Here is a 20988-nt window from a genome sequence, read left to right on the forward strand (position 1 = left end):
AAAAAAAAAAAAAAGAAGCCCAATTAGCTCTATTGTGGGAGGAGATGTGGAATAATTTCGCAATCATCCCCACTTTTACCCACTCAAGACTCCTATATCGATGACCGTAAATACCTAGACAATGTGGGCTACTTCCCTCTCCTAGAAAAATAAAGGAATTCTTTCAAAATTTTTAAGCTTTAAGATGCAACAGAGGGCATACAGAATAAAACACCTTCCTATCTTCACCCAAATTTGTTTTAGGAGATATATGATTAATAGAAAAAAATTTTTTTCAGTCACCTGGGTTTCATTGTTGGACATAAATATCTGTTTTCTTTTTCTTTCTGTTATCCTTTTATTTTCTGTTCCTTGATAGACTACCACAATGAGTGAGACAAAACGCACAGTCTAAAGATACAATTCTCATATGACTGCTCTCACTTCAGACACTAGTCGCAAGTCTGGAGTTCCACAGGGCCACCCTTACTTCACACCAGCTGATTACAAACTCAAGGATTCCCACAACCACCTTTAGGTTTGATAATTTGCTAGAATGACTCACAGAACTCTCAGGAAAGTGCTATACTTATGATTATGGTTCTATTACAGCAAACATATACAAATCAGAACCAGGTGAAGGAAGAGAAGAAAAGAGTGAAGTCTGGGAAATTTCTAAATGCAAAGCTTCTGTCATCCTCAGGGATGGGTTACCCTCCCAGCATTGATGTACGGCAATTCACACAGAGCACTGTCAACCAGGAAGCACATTCGAGCTTCAGTGTCCAGAGTTTTTATTAAGGCTTCATTATGTAGGCATAATTGATTGAATCATTGCCCTCTTGGTTGAACTCAATTCTCAGCCCCTCTCCCCTCCCTGGAGGTCAGGTTGAAATTACCTGCCTCAAAGACCCAACCCTATATTCACATGCTTGGTCTTTCTGGTGTGGCCAAAAGCTTCTACTCTGAGTCACCTCATAAGCACAATCTAGGGGCCTATCATGAGTCACCATATTAACATAAACTATCAGGTCAGGTGTGGTCTGAGGAGCCCCCAAGAAGAGTAATGACTTCCCTATCGCTCTGGAAATTCTAAGGTTTTACAAAACTCTCAGGATCAAGGACAAAGACCAGACCTTTGAGGAAATTTAATTCTTCCCTGGATAATTACCAAAAAAAAAGTGTCTGGAATGTGTTTAAAAAGTACAAGTCACTAATAGTAGATGAGAAGCTCAATTGCATACTGAGAAGCTCATAGCACAGCTTAGGATTTTAATGAATGTAGAATATACAGTGAAAAAAAAGTGAATGGTCCCATTGCTTAAGAAAGGCTTTGGGGGTGGGAGATGACCTGCTGCAGCTGACTGTATACTGAGTTTGTTTTAAAAGAATCAAACCTAATCCTTCAGCATTGACCTCCCAGATAAACTGGGAGGGATGAGGGTGGTGAAAGAAAGAAACATGTGTTGTTACCTTGAAACCAAATAGTTGGTCTCCACTAAAAACTGATAAATCTCTCCTAAAATATTCAAGGATTCTCTCTTTTTTTCTGGAGGGGAAAAAAAAAGTGTGCGTTGACACCAAGAAGAGATTCCAAATGTGCCCTGCCCAGTCTTGGAAATTGCATGTTCACAGCCCTGCCCTGTGCCTGGGCCATCAATCACAGCCTCTCCTCCATCATCATTTCCCTGTCTGAAGATCTCACAGGATATGAAAATTCTTGTCATGACAGATGCTCAAATTAGACCTAAAATGCTTTTGTAAGGAAGTGCAGCAGCACTGAGGAGCAGTGTGACAGCAGTTTCAAAGAGCATATTATTTTTTATTTGTTTGTTTGTTTTTAGAGAAAAGTAATGATCCCCCAACTCTACTTTCCTAGACATATTTCCCTTCCTTGAGTTTTTGAAATTTCAGTTCAATTAGATTTATATAATATCCCTAGCACTCTGTAAATAATAGTAGGAAACCATATATGAAAAAATATATATTTTCCCCACCCTCAGGGACTTTCTAATCCAGCTCAAGAAATAACATTAACATGTATAAATCCTGCACCCCAAAAAAAGTAGGTGACATAATGAGTACTCTTAGGAATTCAAGGTGCAAAAAATCTAGAGAGAGGTTTCTCAAAGGATGTGAAATTTAAGATAAGCTTTGAAAAATGATAAGAATCTTAGACCATGGGGCCAGGGGAAACATTCTAGAAAGAAGAACTAATATACGAGGGACAGTGTAGACATAGGAAAGAAAATTGTTTATCTGGGAATGTATTTTGGAGTGTAGCCTGATAGAGAAGTATAAAGTATTGTCCCTGGCCCTGAGAACACTGAAGTGTATTTTCTTTTTTAAATATTCAGATTAGAGACAGAGAAAAAAGATTTGTAACTAGTTTTCTTATTATTAAAATGGACCTACCAATGCTTAAATGTCAGAAAAAAAAAATGAGCAAATATTAGAATAGGTGTCTGAATAGGACTATATTCTGCCATTCTATTATGAAGGAAAATATTTCTGAGACACTATATTTCTTAATTATGTTTTAGCTCAGAAGATACTTTTCTGACCCCAAGTTACTGCTGCGAAATACAATACTGGGTGAAATTCTAACACATAAACAGGTATTTACAAGGCAAATGTTACCACAGGAAAAATAACTTACAAGGAGAATTCTAATTTAACAAAGTCCATCAAGTTCCAGCCATAATGGGTACAGGCCAACAACGAACATTGTTTTCATGCCACAAGTCTGAGATTAATAGAGAGTACACTGGCTGGCAGAATTGGAATCCAGAGTAAAATATAAGATTGTATGATGGTCACAACATAACCATACATATTTCAACAAAAAGAAACCCAGTTTTCAAGTGAAAGATGTAGAAGATATAGCTTGATAACTCACAGTAAAAACTTGAAGTCACAAATATAATGTGGCTACCCCAAAAGAAGAAAAGCATACTTGCTCTATTAACAGCAAGTCAGTGTCTAGAGGCAAAGAGGGGACTGCCTCATCTATCCTGCACAGGTAGCATTACTTAGAGTCACTACACTCTTTAAATAGGGGTATAAAGATCTAGATGTGAATATAAGAACGATTCATAAGTCTCAGCTTGAAAAGTATCAGCTTAGGAAAAAGAGAAACTTAATGACTTACTGAAAATATCTGAAGGGCTACACCAAGCAGAAGCATTAGATTAGTTCCCTACTGCGCAGTTCCCAAACTTTCTAACACCAAAAATCAGGACACATTACATGACAAAGAGTATTTGTGCCACTTCCAAGTGTAGAGACAACCTGGGGAGTGTGGTTTGAATACTGAAAGTTGAAAATTTTTTCAGAACCTTGTAATGTTTTATAAAGGCAGTAAATATTTGAAATCATATTATGTTCTAGAAAATCTGGAATTATAGCTGCAGAATGTAATTATAATGAATGAGTACAAATTCTAGAATGATAAATTCCAACACACTATTAAAATATTTTAATAGAAAGAGCTATCCAAAGACTAAATGTTCTACCTCAGGAGGTAAAGATTTTTGTGATAAATATATATTGTGAACCTACTGTGTAACAAGCATTACCTGCCGTTAAGCCATCCAAGGGAATAGGCAACTGTAATACTCACAAGTGAAAAACTGTATGATAGAGATAAGAAAAATGTAGGATGGAAGCCTAAAGAGTAGAAGGTAGGGGGAAGTACACCTAATTGAGTTTAATCTCAAGGTCTGGTTGCAGAATAAAAAAAATCAATCAGATTGTGGTCACCCAGAAATCAGAGATACAAGTGGAGAAGGCATTGCCATAATGTAAGAAAGGTATGTCAGTATCCAGAGCTGGGGTAGAGGTAGAGAGGATAGAGTAATAGATTGATTTAAAAACCATTAAGGATGTAGAATAAATAGGACTTGGATTGAGGGATGAGAAAGAAGGGTATCAGTGATAGTGGGTTTCCTTGAAAGATGGTAGTACCGTTCCCCAAGTCAGAGAATAGGCAACAAGCAGTTTTGCTACAGATAAAATCAGTCTTGGACTGGTTGAATTCCAGGGTAAGTCTAAAAAAACCACCACATGCAGATGTCAAGCAGGCAGCTGGATAAGTGGGTCCAGAGTTCAAATCAAGAAAAGAGTTGAAAAGCAAAGTTGAGAATATCTTGTCCTAGTTAAGGCGGCTAAGTAATAGACTAAGTGGTTTAAAAAACAAATATTTCTTTCTCATAGCTCTGGAGGCTGGGAAGTCCAAAATTAAGGTGCCAGCTGATTTAGTGTCTAGAGAGAGCTCACTTCTGGTTTCTGGATGTCCATCTTTTGTTATATCTTCACATAGCCTTCCTTGTGTGCAAGTTACAGGATGGTGGAAGAGAGAGAGACACGGAGATCTTATGTCTCTTCCTCTTTTTAATAAGAGCATTAATCCCATTATGACTGCCCACTCTCTGACCTAATCTAACTCGAACTACCTCCTAAAATCCCTATCTCCAAATGCCATCATATTGGGGGTTAAAATTTCAACATGAATTTGGGAGGGACAAAAACATTCAGTCCATGGTATACCTCACAAAAAGTAAATAAAATATATAAATCAATGAAATCTAAGAGATCCAACATCCCAAACTAGGAGTTCTGAATAAACAGAGAAAATGCAGGGGGGAAAATTGTCAAAGAAAAAAGTACAAGAATATAAAATATGCATTATAGTAGGAAATGAGTTTCTAGGTTGAAAAGTACAAAGGCTAAATATAGTTGATGAGAAAGATTTATGTCAAGGACAAAACTATAAAATTTCAGAATCCAAAGGATAAAGAAAAGATTCTAAGGAAAAAACAAATGACATATGAAGAACCGCGAATAAGAATGGCATCAGACTTTTCAACAGTAATATTGTAAATTAGAGATAATGAGGTATGTCTTCAAAATAATCAAAGAAAATAATGCCAATTTATAATTCTATATCCAGCTAAACTATGAGACAAGAGTAAAGATAGAGCTATCTCCTTATATACAAGGTCTCAAAAACTATACCTCCTCTATACACTTTCTCAAGAAACTCCTAAAGGATAAGTTCCTGAAAAAACAAAAAATTAATGTTACTGCAAAACAAGAAAGGAAAATGTGGGAGCCATATAACTGAGGATTCATGGAAAGAGAGGTAAACAGAATATCCAATATGTTAGGAAAGTAAGTCCTATGACAATAGCTGAGCAGCCATTTTATTGAGCAACCAGTTCAGATTAAAACAGAAGATAAAAGGCTCTGAAAGGGAGGTTTCCAGAAGAAAATAAAACTGATAGATCTTCTGACAGGTTCATGGTGTGGAAAATTGGATTGAGGGTCATTTTACAAAGATATTGGAGGATATAGGAAGACTTAGCAAAAGATTTAAAGAAAACTAATTTAAAAAAAGAAGAAGAACTCCAGCAAAATCAAAAATTAAACAAGAAAGAAAAGGCATTCATGATATAGTTTTGGCTCAAATATTGAACAATGTTAACATTAATTATGAAGATAACATATGTGATGGTGTTTGATAAATTATGATAAAATTATATTGAAAAGATGCAGGAGTGATGGATGATTATATCAGATATCTATTTCTATGTAGTAAACCACTCCAGAACTTAGTGAGTTAAAACAAATGTAATTTTATTTGCTAATAAATCTGTAGATTAGTAATTTGAAATGGGCTCAAATGGGCAGTTTTTCACTCACATGATTGCTGTCACTTCGACTAAGACAGGCTATCTAGGATGGCTTCACATTCATGTTCGGGCTCTGTGTTTCACATGGCCTATCGCTCTCCAATAGATTAGATAGGGCTTGTATACATTAGACACCCAGGGCAGTATTCTGAGAGAATGAAAGCAAAGGCACAGGCTTCTTGAGGCCTAGCTCTGTAAGTCCCACAATGTCATTGTTAGCACAACCGTTGGTCAAAGAAAGTCATATGACCAGCCCAGATTCATAGGGTAGGAAAATAGACACTACCTCTTAATAGAAGGAGCTACAAAGGGGTGTGCATAGAGAGATGAGAGAATTTGTTGTGGCCATGTTTTAAAACACTCTTCTATAATGGTATATAAGAATTAAGTCTTTATATTCTATACTGTGAAATCAGTATAATGTCCAATGTGGAAAAATCAACAAATCAGTATATAATTTAGAAATATGGTAAATAGAACAAAGAACAGAAGAGTTTAAGGAGGTTATCTGAAGAAGGGATTAGGGGTGGAGAGACGCAGGAGAGGCAACTGCTAAAAAAGATATCTGAGCCAGGCAATAGAAGCTTACCTGTAGTGGATGTGTAAAAACAGTCCTTCCTTGTTTGGGTGCCACAGACTGGAATGAATGACTCCTTTCCATTCCTGAGAACCTTACAAAATCATACATGCCTTAAAAAATTCCAACTCAGGAAAATATGTCAATTGACAGGAGCATTCACCAACTGCTTACCATTTATGAATTTATCAATCAATCTGCTCAGTGATAAGTTGAAGAAAAGATTATTTTTGTATAGACTACATGGTCAAAATATTGGTAATCTGTTTTAACTGCAAACTTAACTGCATTGTTTTGTTGTTGTTTCTCTAAAGGGTGGAATATAAATATTTCCCTCATCTAGGATGATTTGTACAGCAAACGCTTTTGCCATCACGGTAAAAGGGCCAGTTTGAATGATTTGAACTCTGGGCGTGTGGGGTCATTGGAGTCTATTGTGAACAGCAGGAGAATTGGTTTGGGGTTGAGGGAGTGGAACAAGAAAAGGAAAGAGGAGTGTCTTTGAGAGAAATTAAAAAAGAGATGATTTTTCCCAAAACTAAATGAAAGTAAAATTCAGTGAATTTTGCTCACTCCTCTCCTAATTAGCCCATTCATTACCTCTGCCTGCTTCCAGGATGGTACATAACCTCCAAGGGAGGTGTGACCCTCAACATTATGTGAGACAGCAGAGAGAAAGCCCCAATACCAATGTTTAGAGTCCAGAGAGAGAAAAACTAAGCACTGTGACCCAGCTTGAAATACTGGGCCAAAATGAAATAATCTCAATAAAATTTGTTGTGCTTTGTAAAATGTGATGTTATTGATTTGGGAAAACAAAGGTGTCTCCGGCATCTATAAAATTCAACTTTTTTATTCTACTGAAATAGCAATTCTTTGCTTCAGGTTTGATATGAAAGGATTGGGAAAAATTCCTTTAAATTGTAACCCTTCCCCAGACACATGAACCATATCATTTTATAAATACAGAACAGTAAGGAAATACAGGGAAAATACTGCAATTATTCTTATTTTTCAACCCCATATACATAGCCACATTCATCTATATCACAAATCGAAAATGTGATTATGGATAGTGTGAAACAGAAGAAATAACTATTTGGATGCCATTTTTCTAGACTTTCTCTGTAGACATTGACCTATACCTCAAATGATCTTATATCCCCTTATCCAGAAATCCCAAGAACAGCCTTGCCCTCTGACCTAAGCAGGGTCTGCTCTCAGATCACTCTGACAGGACTCAAGGTCTCAGAATCTGTGTGTTTCCATGACAACCAGCCACTATGATAGAAATTGCTTCTTTGGGAGGCATTTTACAGCTATTTCCTTGAGGCAAGGCAAAGAGGGGAAAAAGGAAGGGAGAAGGAGAAAGAGAAGCGGGTGGGGAAAATAAGGAGGAGGAGGTGAAAACCCATTAAACATGGAACCAACACACCAAACAGCCTAAAAAGTATATAAACATTATTCACAAACAGAAAGGCTTTGGGAACCTTTCTGTTATGATTATTTTATTTTTTATTCTCTATTTCTCTCTTGTTCACCCTGAATTTCCCAGCACCCTGGCTTCTTTCAATATATTTTATCTACATGAAAGTTCTTCTTGGAATTTCAATCAACCAGCACTGTCAAATTTTCTCCCTTTCCTTTTTAACATTTAATATATAAAAATGAGCAGGGGGCCAACTACAACTAGATGAAATCACTAATCATTACAGTGCTCAAATTGCAGCCCCCTGGTGTATTGAAAATTGCTTTTTTACTGTGGCTGAATGTGTGATGGGTGCATCCAGAGTCTTACTATGAAAAGGAGCACAGATATTCCTCATACCACAATCTCACCAGCAATTTTAGAAAAATCATGAGACTGAAGTAGATCTTCAAGGGCTGCAGAAACACACACACGCACACACACACACGCGCACACACACACACACAGAATTTGTTCTCTGAGCACTTTCCCCTCTGTCACTTAACAACACCCACTCTCCCTCCTTTTTCGTTTATCGAAAGTGACACAACATTACTCCAAAGTTCTTTAGTTCTTTTTTTCCACTTATAAGCAATTAACTTCAAAAACTATATGAAAATTACAATAAAATATTGCTTAATTCTTGAGAATCGGTTACATCTCTCTAAGGGAAGGTCAGAGAATAGGAGAATGGAAAGCCATAGTGGCATTCTCTTCAGAAAAAAAATCTGTGCTAATCAGTGTGAGGTGAGAAATAGGCACCTCGCATTTCATAACAGTTAATGTTCTTTTCAATTGTGTCCCTTTAAATTTCCAAAGAAACAGTGAGATATTTTTCAGCCTACTTATGTTTGGTTTTTTATAGAAATCTGAGGACATCTCATTTAATGCTAAAAGCAAACAATTTAGGAACAAATGAACTGCTTATATTATGCTCTACCCCTCCACTTCTCTGTCATAACTAAGTGCTGAAAGAAATGTAACCAAGAAAGACATAGGGTTTTGTGAATCCGCTCCCACACACAGCAGCCTGGGGAAATGCTGCATCCAACAGGGAGAGTATGCAGGGCAGTGAAAGGAAGAGGAAAAGAAGGCAAGTCCTCAGAGAGTCTGAGGAGCATGGGAAATAAAAAGGTAGGGAGAGAGGGTGAGAGGGAGCTGGAAAAGGCTGAAGTGGGTAGAAAAAGAAGAAAAAGAACAGGAATTTGTTTTAAAGGGAGGGAAGGGCAAATGCAGAGAAGAGAAAAGGAAAGAGCAAAGGGTGAAAGAGCGAGGAAGCAAATAACCAAATACAGAAACAGAAGCAAACGATCAAAGGAGAAACGATGTTATCGGGCAGATGACATTAAGCCTCTGACATATCCATGCGTGCCAGTAGGACCCTATTCTCATCTAAAATGGTAGGCATAGGAGCCTTCTTTTTTCAGGTTCCTTTGAATACTTGAGGCAGCACCCCTGAGCATGACCTGACTAATAAATTGTGGCAGGAACTTATTGCATCTTAATGATTTAGGATTTTCCTTCCACCTCCTGTGTGTAGTTATGGATCTTTTATCTGCTTTATCTGTAGAGCCTAATGAATTCCCGTTAAGTCTTTATAGCAGTTGTCCCTTCCACTTAAATCTTCCCCCTGATCCTATTTATCAGAGTTTACAGTTCAGAGTGTTGTGTGCTAAATTATTTGTGTTTTCACAAGCATCACTAAATGCTGACTTTGGAAAGCAGTTAAGTTGCTAGAAGGAGAGTCTTTGGAGTCTTTTCTTCTGCCTGCTCTGTCTGCTGTCCTGGGTGTAGAGATTCAACAGGCACTGAGCAGGGCTGCTAGGACCACCACTTCTCTAAGTTTTAAAGAAAACAGACTAGCAGCCAGGAGATCTAATCTGTCCCAACCTTGCCACCACCAACCACATGAGCTTGGGCAAGTCATGTAAGCTTTCTGAGCTGCAGTTTTCTCACCTGTAAATTGGGATCAGTATACCTCCGTCTTCTACACCGGAGTTGGGAGAGGAACTTGGTATAATTGGGAAATGGTAAAAAGGGTGGCATAACTGCTGCAGAAGGTGACATTAAGGTACTGAAGATAAAGACAAATAGGTAAGCTGGGTGAGAGGCACTGTGAGGAGCCAGGTAAGAGATGCCTTGAATCTCTCTGTGCTTCTCAGTTTCTCACCTGTAAAGTGGGTAGAAACTATGACAGTTCTTCTCTTCATAGGTAGATTGAGAGGCTTCTTTAGCTCTTTGGATCAAAAGAATGCTAAGAAATCAGAAGTATTGTGTCCCTATTCTAATAATCCATACCCTTCCTACAAATCCCAGTCCTTCAGTGTCTTGTCTTCTGAATTCCCCTAGCTCTGCATATGATCATATCTCTGTTATGGCTAAAGTAGCCCTAAGGAAATCTCTGGCTCCTCACAGTGCCTCTCACCACAGTATTCTGAATCATTTTGTCATGAGGTCTAGGATCCTTAGAAAACAATGCCAAATGCGCCTCTGTCAGATAGGTTTGCCACAAAAAAACAGGCCTATTAAGACAAAACAGCAACACTTGAGAAGACTGGTATTTGGCATGCTGCCTTCCCTGAGTCTCTTTCTTTCTGTCCTTGCCTTCATAGATGATAAAGTTCTTGACTCTGTAACCATATTTAGGCATTCCACTGATAGTGAAATTTTCAGACAGGAAAGATATCCTGGTAATGCTGAGTTGTAACATTACTAAAATAATTCGAGTATCTTATAGATCTATGTGTTTAGATTCAAACCCTCTAGGTAAAATTTCAGGAACGTCGGAACCCTAATATATTATTGCTTAATTTTTGAACTGTTAAAGTTAACACAGTTTCTGGAGTAGGTAGAGGCCCACAAAAATATCCATTGATATCAAATAAAGGAATGAATGATTGAGCTAATTACCTAGAAAAAAATACAAATATCACAAAGAATGGTAACTCATTAAGCATTCTTATTAGTATTTAAATGCCTTGCTGTGAAAGGAAATTTTTAAAGGGAAAAAAATGGGAAGGAAATAAACAACAATTATTGAGTGTATGCTATATGTTTAGTGCTGTACTAGACATGTAATACATATTTATGTAGGATTAATATGTTTAATCCTCACAATTACCTAGATCATCTAATATAATGCCTATTTTACTTTTGAGATGAGGCTGAGAGAGTTTACATGACTTTCATAGGGTCACAAAATAGGTAGAAACGGAAAAAATAAGAGAGTACTAGGGTAGCAAGGAAACACCAGAAAAGGAAAATGGGCTAGACGCCATCTTATACTACTCATAAAAATTAACTCCAAATAAATTAAAGACTTAAATGTAAGATCTGAAACCATAAAACTCCTACAAGAAAACATAGGGAAAAAGCTCCTTGATGTTGGACTTGGCAATGATTTTTTGGATATGATACCAAAAGTACAAGCAATCAAAGCAAAAAAATAAAAAAAGAAATAGGTGAGACTATATCAAACTAAAGAACTTCTGCACAGAAAAAGAAACAATCAACAAAATTAAAAGGCAACCTACTGAATGGACAAAATATTTGCAAATCGCATATCTGATAAGAGGCAAATATCCAAAACATATAAGAAACAGCAAAATAATAATAATAATAATCTGATTTAAAAATAGACAGTGGAACTGAATAATATTTTTCCAAAAATGATATACAAACGGCCAACAGGTACATAAAAAAGTACTCAACACCACTAATCATCAGGGAAATGCAAGTCAAATCCGCAATGAGATATCACCCCACATCTGTTAGACTGGCTATTATCAAAACACAAGTGATAAAAGTGCTAACATGGATGTTAAAAAAAGCGGGGGGGGAACCTTTTGAGCTGTTAATAGGAATGTAAATTGGTACAGCCACTATGGAAAACAGAATGGAGGTTCCTCATAAATTAAAAATAGAACTATCATATGATCCAGCAATCCCACTTCTGGATCTATATCCAAAGGAAAAGAAATCACTAGCTTGAAGACATGTCTGCACCCCACGCTCCTGCAGCATTATTTATAATAGCCAAGACATAGAAACAACATCAGTGTCTGTCAACAAGTGGAATAATAAAGAAAATCCATACACATAGAATATTACTCAGCCATAAAAAAAGGAAATCCTGCCACTGAGATAACATGAATGGACCTCGAGGGCTTTATACTTGTGAAATAAGTCAGACAGAGAAAGGCAAATACTGTGTGATCTCACTTACATGTGGAATCTAAGAAAAACTACACTCATGGAAATAGAGTTGATTGGTGCTTGCCAGGGGCTGATGGGAGGACTTTCAGGATATTAGAGTCACCTGAGCCTCCCTAGGCAGAAAAAGATGCAAGAGAATAGAAACAACTGAAGACATAAGAAATAGGGATGCTTAGTAGTTCTTTCCAAACAATACATCAGATAATGAATCTAAGGGGAAAGCTACCTTTCAAAACTTAAAATAGAATTTAATTTGTTAGCATTTCATTTTTGAGACAAAACATATTTCTTAAAGCAAAGTATGCCGGCACCAAAATGCTTAATGTCCGAGCAAGTGACTGAAGGGCAGCATGGAAAAAAATTAGGCAATATGCTTCTGCCAGGAGTCCTAGTGTCCTGCCAGGATCTGCTATCTAACTGTGTGAGTTGGTGCTGAGTGTTTAATCTCATGTAAAAGTGCAAGCTGATAAAGAACAACTGATAGTGAGCTGACTCAAAGGAGTTTTCACTGAGGCATTTCTATCAGGTCCTGTCAGAATTTATAAAATTCCATGCGCCTGCCAGAGAAGGAACAAACGTTGCTGAATGAAACTACTAACGTGAGAAAAATGAAAAATGAAAAATTTTTATTGAAGTATCAAACTTGGAAATCTCCACCCTCCCCATTCTTATTTAGAGAGGCAAAGATAAAATATACACATGTTCCTATTCAAATATCGACAATAACTTAATCACTTTAATCTTACTGTGGTGCCACAGATTATTGTCTTAAATATTTGGGGCTCCAACTTTCATTAATTTAAACCCAGTATTTTTGTTTGGACATTTACTTTTAATCAGCCTCTACAAATGAGCCTGAGTATTTGAGTATTAATAATAAACTTACTAATGACTTTTTTTCCCTCTTAAGTTGCAGTATTAAGTACAACCATTTAATCATATTCATTAGCATTTTTTTCACTGTAGAGATTAAATCAACTGCAAATGCAAGAGCTCATTTTTCCATGCACATCCACACAAACTTGTCAATAAATGTTTCCATTCTTTTTTTGGTTTTCCACTTTATCTCCAGGCTAGAAAGTTACTTACTGTACTTTCCAAAATGCACTGGATCCTAGGTCAGATAATCATCAGAAGAGAGTAAAGGGCTAGGACATTTATAACATCATAACCATCATTAATTATAGCAACTGCTGCTGTCGAACGCTCTTAGGGCAGGCATTGTTTACAAACTCCATATATATCTTGGATAAAACTTAAGAGGTAGGTACTCATAGTATTTCTATGACTCAAAAGAGGTTATGTAAGTAGCAAATGGCAGAGCTCTTGTCTCTCTGACTTTAAAGCTGATGCACTTAATCACTGGACTCTTAATCATTGGACTACCCCACTCACATTAGGTCACATGATGCCTGGCTGTAAGCCCTTCAGAAAGGAAATGTCTCAAGCCAAGTGGTACCGTGGACTAAATTAAGTCAAGAAAAGTGAATGCTTTTCTAGATTCATTCAGTCATGTTGGGCACCAGGTAGAAGGACCAGCTTCTAGAATCCAGCAGGCTCTAACCATTAACAACCTGAGGCCTTGGAAGAAGTAACCTCCACCTGCCCAGTCCTTGACTGAGCCACAAACCATCCCAGCTCCCAGAAGGTAACAGCAGGGAGTATCATGGGTTGGAAGAGCCCTAGCGGCTGAGATATGTGTATTGAGGGAAGTCCAGTATCACTGTACATGAGCGATTAGGGTCACCTATGTTGAAAGCCTAGTTGGGGTGATCGGTCCCAGGTGAGTGGCATGGAACCTCTAAAACAACATGTCCTCAGGGTCTGCCCTCTCTTATTTCATCAAGTGTCCCCCACTCCAGTCTGCCTGTTCTCCCTTCCGTTATAGTCCCTGCCCAGATGCGGCTCTGTGCACCTGCCTGTCATCTTACTCAAGTCCAGCTATGCCCATATCCTGCCTGAAACACCATGATTGTTTATGAAAAGTATCTTTAATAAAGCTGGATACAGTTTGGCTGGGAAAAAAAAAATGATTTTCCATTTCCAACACCTTTGACCATGCACTATATCTAGCCCTGCCAGCTCTATTCCTGATCCCTTGGACGAAAAGATATTCCATCTCATGGCCCCCTGTCTTAGCACCTTTGGGTTTCTATAAGAAAAATACCATAGACTGCATAGCTTAAACAACAAACATTTATTTCTCACAGTTCTAGAGACTGGAAAGTCTAAGTTCGAGGCACTATAGATTCAGAGCTTGCTGAGGACCTGCTTCCTGGTTCAAAGACAGCTCCCTTCTTCTGTCCTCACATGATAAAAAAAAAGGTGAGAGTGCTTTCTGAGTCTCTTTTACAAAGGCACTAATCTCATCTATGAGGGCTCCACCACATGACCTAATCACTTCCCAAAAGCCCTACCTCCTGACCCTTTCACAATGGGATTAGGATTTCAACATATGGTGAGGGGTGGGGCATAAACATTTAGTCCAATACCCCCTTAAAGGATACATAGATGTCAGATCACAGTTTCTTCTGGGAATAAATCCCAAATCTTGGCTTTGCAAGATATTTATACATAGTCACTATTAGGCCAAGCCTAATTCACAAGCAAGATCCCAAAAAGCAATAAAAGACAGGGGCCAAGCTTTCCAACTTACTCTTTGTCTTAGTTAAAAGCAAAAGGGAATTGCAAATTTGGTTTAACACCAAAAAACCAATCAATGTAATATACCACATTAATAAAGTGTAAAAACCACATGATCATCTCAAAAGATAAATTATTTGACAAACTACAATACCTTTTCATGACAAAATTATCTCAAAACTTATTACAAAGTAATCAAGACAGTATGGTACTAGCATAAGGATAAATGTGTAGGTTAATGGAATAAAACTGAGAATCCAGAAATAAACTATCATATTTATGATCCAATGATTTTGACAAGCATGCTAAGACAATTCAGTGGAGGAAAAAAATAGACTTTCATCCTGGGATAACTGGATATCCAAGTTGGTACCCTACTTCACACCATCCATAAAAATTATCATAAACCTAAATGTAAGAGCTAAAACTGCAAAACTCCCATAAGGAAATATAAGAGTAAATCTTCATGAGCTTGGTTTCTTAGATATGACTCCAAAAACACCAGCAACAAAAGAAAATATTAAGTGAACTCTGTCAAAATTAAATCCTTTTGTTTAATGAATGATACCATCAAGGAAGTGAAAGAAACCCAGAGAATGGGAGAAAGTATTTACAAGTGACATATCTGAACACTTAATATCCAGAACACTTTTAACTCATCAATAAATAGACATATCTATGTCTATTAGATATGTCACTTCCAATCCAATTTTAAAGGGGGCCAAGAATTTGAATAGATACTTCTCCAAAGATACATAAATGGCAATAAGCACATAAGATGTTCAGATCATTAATCACTAGTGTAATGAAAATGAAAACCACAATCTATTTCATTCACATGCACTAGGATGACTATAATAAAAAAGGGATACAATAATAAGTGTTTGATGAGGATGTGGAGAAACTGGAACCCTCGGACACTACTGGTGGGAGTGTAAAATGGTGTAACTATGATGGGAAACAGTTGGCAATCCTCAAAAGATTAAGTATAGAATTATCACATAACCTAGAAATTCCACTCCGAGGTGTGTACCCAAGAGAAATAAAAACTTATGTCCACATAAAAACTTGTACACAAATGTTCGTGGCAGCATTATTTATAATAATCAAAACGTGGACAACCCAAATGTCCATTGAATGATAAACAGTGGTATATCCATACAACATAATATGATTTGGCAATAAAAACAAAAAAATAAAGTGCTGATACACACTGTGACACAGAGGAAACTCAAAAACATTACACTAAGTGAAAGAAGCTGGATGCAATAAAACCACATATTGTATGATTCCATTTATATGCAATGTCCAGAATAAGCAAATCCATAGAAACAGAAAGTAGATTAGTACCTACTTTAAAATAGTCAGGACAGTAGAGGGAGGAAGTGAGAATAAAGAGTGACTGTTAATGTGTTTGGTGTTTCTTCTGGGGGTTGTTGAAATGTTCTAAAATTAATAAGAATGCAACAGTGAGGATGTAAACCCAAGAAAAGTGACTGTATGCTAAAGTTTAGGTTTCTCCACCAGGTTGAAGACTAGGAACCAGACAGAATATGCACTGTTTTCCCTTTAAGCCTCACATAAATGTATATGGATCTACTCTACATAGTTATGTGCTTTCCAAAATTGACAGGAGAGCAAACAAACTTGAATCTACCAGGAATCTAACCTCCATCTCCATCAGTAGTTTGCTATGGGATTTGTTCACATCCAAACCTGTATATCATTTCCTCATTAATAACCTATCCATGTCCTCTGTGCCTGCACAAGTATCAAATAAGTAGATATGGGGGAGAAAGTGAAAACATTTCATGTGTTATGAATACCCTAGGATAAACCCAACTGAATGTGCCTGAAGAGTAGGTGAAAGAGCCACCAGAGTGTACTAGCCCAAAAGACCTGAGAGTGATGGTGTGCTCCTAGAGCAGGCTCACTCCACTCTCAAGAGCCAATCACGCTCCTCTCTTCTGTACTCTACATTCACGCTGGTAGTTTAAATCAGCTGTAGTGGATATTTTAGAATGGTATCCATTTTCTTGGCTTAACTTGGTCCAAGATGTGTCTTGGCTTAGGTCATTTATTTCTGAAGACCTTACAGCTGGGGATCTTCTGCACTAATGTGAGTGCTTCAGGAGTGAGTGGGGCAGTCCAGTGATTAAATGCACTCACTTTTAGGGGGCTCTAGTCCTGGCTCTGCCATTTGCTACTTAAGCTCTTTCTGGGAGAGCTGGTTTAGCAGCACAGCATTGGCAGCTTCCATGGTAGCATCTCATTCTAATGGCTCAGAACTTGATTTAAGGACCATGGGTCAGAGCCTCAGGAGGGCCCTTTTGGAGACAGAGTGGTGTTGTCCTGCAGCAGATTGAGCCCTAGAAAAAAAGGGGCTATAAGTAGGCGAAACTTGAAACAGATGCTTCATAGAGATCAGTGAGCCAGCCACAAGGAGCAAGAGCCCAAGACAGTCCTAGGGTTCTTTCACTGGCATGCAGCTAGCAGGAGCTGAGGGGACTTGTAAAGCACTCTTCAGAATCAAGTGGACTCTACTCAAGCTGAATTTGTACCACCCACATTTGAAATAAATGGGGAAACAAAAAAGGAGACAGCCATTTGCAGACTTGAAAATTGATTTGCACATACCCGTTATTTATTAGCATTAATAACCTGCTCGAAGGATCTGTTGACTCATTTTTATTCTCGGGAACCCCTGCAGCCTCTCCTCCAAAGCCCAAAAGACTCTTAAACCCTTAGGTCAGGTAGTTGATTCTTTTATTTTATAATAACAGCTTTATTGAGACATAATTCACATACCATACAATTCGCCCTTTTAAAGTATGTAATTTCAGGGGTTTTAGTATGTTCACAGAGTTATACAACCATTGCCACCATTTAATTTAGATCATTTTCATCACCCCAAAATTCATCACCCCATACACACTGGTAATCACTCCTAATTCTCCCCTGCCTCAGCCCCTGGCAACTACTAACCTACTTTCTGTCTCTATGGATTTGCTGACTCTGAACATTTCATATAAATAGAATAATTCAACAAATGATCTTTGGTGACTAGCTTCTCTCGCTTAGCACGATGTTTTCAAGGTTCATCCATGCTGTAACTTGTTTTATTTTTATTGCCAAATGATATTCCATTATATAGACATACCACATTCTGTTTATCCATTCATTAGTTGATGGTGATCCAGGTTGTTTTTCGTTTTAGCTATTATGAATAATGCTGCTGTGAACATTTAGTGTTCAGGTTGGCCCCAACTCTTTAGGCATTTGACTCTCTCCTCTGGCTGTGCTCCTGGCCAGATGAACAGACCTGCAATAACAGATCTCTCTTAGGCACCCCTTGCACTGCTGTCTCTATTCTGTACTTTTTCAAAGAGACAAGTTCACATTGCTTGCTGGTCTCCCTGCCTCTAAGCTCTTTCCAACTTTAGTTCTCCACTCATTTTGACACCATGTTTTCTTTTCTTGGCATTGACCTTCATGGTATAGAGTCTATGCTCAAGAGCCTAGGCTAAGGCCTTGTCTCTCAAGGTGTGTCCTCATCCTGCACTACCAGCTTTATTCCCTTCTGAATTTTGTCCTGTCATCTGACTGAAAGCCCCTGTCTCTTCATACCACTCATTCCTACCTTCATCCAATCTCTATCCAACAAGAATCACCTTGCGCATCTCTCTGCCATCTTATGCCCATTTCATTCATCCAGCAGACTTATTGAATTCCTATTAAGTGCCCAGGTGCAGTAAAAGGCATTGGAGACATCAAGAAATGGATGGGAAAAAAAACCTGGCCTTGAGAAGCTCGTAATCCAGATCTAAGTACAGCAAGGGCAGTGGTATTGGAGAGGGTAAATAGACATGTTAATAGACAATAAAGAAGCAATGCAGTTATGCAGAAATGGCCTATTTGTCCAATGCTACCAGTGACTCGTTCAGCCCTTACAGAGTCTTTTTCTCACTCCAGATGAAGTTTTTGATAAAAAATTTGCGGTCCAGGGTTTTCATAACTAAATTTTTGAGTACTCTTTTTTGCACATAGATTACAAAAAAAGTAAGTAAGCCCCATTTGCCCCAAGCAGTAACTGAAGCTAGAGAATGGGAAGCACTCTCAAATTTCCCTGGACAAACACATTTGCACCCTGTCAGGATTATCGAAATTGCCATGACAGTGACCCAAGGGCTATTCCTTGGATAAACCCTGTAAACACTCAGCTGATTTCAGCCAGACCCAACCACACGCCCTTGAGGTTTTCATGCTGTTGAAGAAATAAATAAATAAATAACTGTTGGGGGTGGGTAGAAGGTGTCTCAGGGTCTCAGAACTTTTCCTTACTATTGATCAGAGGAGGATGGCCCTGTGAAGAGGAGGGATGGAATGTATAGAGTTTAATTCCTCAAGGGTTCTTATTAAGATCCTAAATCTAGAGCTTAGCCTCTGTTAGATCGTGATATCATTACAGTTAGACTTCAGAGTCCTGGCCTCTATTTCCTCAAACCTCCCACTCCCACCCTGGACCCTAATTGAAATCGAAGATCAGTTCCCCTCATCATACAGATGGATGCACTGAGGTTTGAAAAATAAAAAGACTACATATTGATCAGTCAGGGATATTGTAGATGAAATGTTTTTAGCAAAAGAAAGTTGGATTAGATGACCCCTAATTCCGTTCCAACACAATGGCTCTATAATTCCAAGACTTGTCTACCTCTTTAAGAGGCAAAGCCTAGACCAGAACCAAGGTCCACTGCCTGTCCAGAAGCCACTGGAGGATAAGCTCCAGTTTATCTTTGCTAAGGAGTCTAACATCAATTTAGATTTTTCAGTTCAGATCTTAAACATCTGTTGAGCAGCATGTAAACATTATCTTCACAATTTTCATGGGGAGAGGAAGAGATGAAGGTGAAGGGCTGAAGAAGGAATAGAGCAAGATATGCAGAACTCCCTTTATGCAACTGATATTTTCCTTAAAAGCTGAAAATGCAATCACATTTTGCAAACCAAATTCCACTTTTAAATGAAAGGCAACTTCCCTGTAAATAGATTTTACTGTGAATTCTTATAAAAGGGACAATCCTTTTCATAAAGTGAACGACTGCTCCTTAATTTGTTAATGTAGGATATTTAGATGTTTGTGTTCAGTTTTGATTAAAGCTCTATTTATATTCTTGTGGTCATTTTACGGATAGTAAAACCAAGCTCCAAAAGGAAGTTATATGTCATCTGAGAACACCCTGGAGTCTATGGCTGTGCCACCCTGAACAAGCCTGATCCCATCTGATCTCAGAAGCTAAGCAGGATCAGGCTTGGTTAGTACTTGGATGGGAGACTATCAAGGAAGACCAGGTGCTGTAGGCATAAAAAATAAAAAATAAAAAAATAAAGAAATGTAAGCTGACAAGGTCATTGCAATCTGTGAAGTCAAGCAAGGGTTGCCTCACCTAAAAAAATAAAAATAAGAACACCCTGAACTATCGTGCTCAGCACTATCATGACATCAAATCCCTTCCCTATCCATCCAACCTCACAGCCTGGGGCTCTCAGGAACTTCATCTGATCTCTTCTTCTTGCCTACATCAGAGCCCGGAGCTCCAAGTTGGTTATAACTTGAGATTTTTTTAAGCAAAGCTTTCAAACAACCTTGTGCTGAATACTGGCGTGGAAAAGGAGTACCATGTCCCTAATACACAAAGCCACTCAGTTCTTCTAATCCCCAAGCAATCCCTTGTCTTCTGGGTCTCATTGCTGAAAAAGAACATAAGCTCCTCTGACACTGACCGGGACAAGTGCTGTCTTTGGGAAGACAGATAAAAAAGACAAGCAGAAAACATCTTTAAGCACATTATCAGCCTGCTTGGTTTTTGCAGGCTATTACAGTCAGTCTGACCTTCACCTTGGAAGGGGGACCACTGAGACCACAAGCTGGCAGAGCATCGGCTCCCTGGGAAGTGGTGACCTGCAGGAACAAACTGTTCCTTTTCAGGACAAGCAACCCTGCAAATTCACCCCTACTGGGACAAAAAGCATTAAATTACTTTTTTTCTCACATTTTCCTTTGATGCTACAGTCACTGAATTCATACTGTTTATTGACCAGGTCACTCATTTGCCAATAAGCACAAGTGGCAACTCTTAAATTATTGTCAGACACTGATGATTATCTCTTTTAAGGGTATCCTAACTTCTTCCTGCCTATGTGAGTCATCTCTCTCCAACTAGGCCACATGCTCTTGGAAGACTGGGGCAGAACCCTGTATGTCTTTGCTTTACACAGAGAATCTTGCTAATGTTTGCACTCAATGCACTTAATAATCTATGGATAAGAATTTTTTAAGGGCTTATAGCCCTTATGAATCTAGATCTACAAACTGAGACATGCAAAAAAAATCTACTTTATTTTCCTTAAAT

The 20988-nt window shown here is 38.1% G+C and overlaps 1 pseudogene; it reads left to right on the top strand.

Annotated features, from left to right (window-relative positions):
* Positions 1-19820: 19820 nt before the first annotated feature.
* Positions 19821-19939, top strand: LOC112477998 (annotated as a pseudogene).
* Positions 19940-20988: the final 1049 nt, after the last annotated feature.

This window comes from Pteropus alecto, unplaced genomic scaffold (genome assembly GCF_000325575.1).
Source record: "Pteropus alecto unplaced genomic scaffold, ASM32557v1 scaffold131, whole genome shotgun sequence".
Lineage (NCBI taxonomy): Eukaryota > Metazoa > Chordata > Mammalia > Chiroptera > Pteropodidae > Pteropus > Pteropus alecto.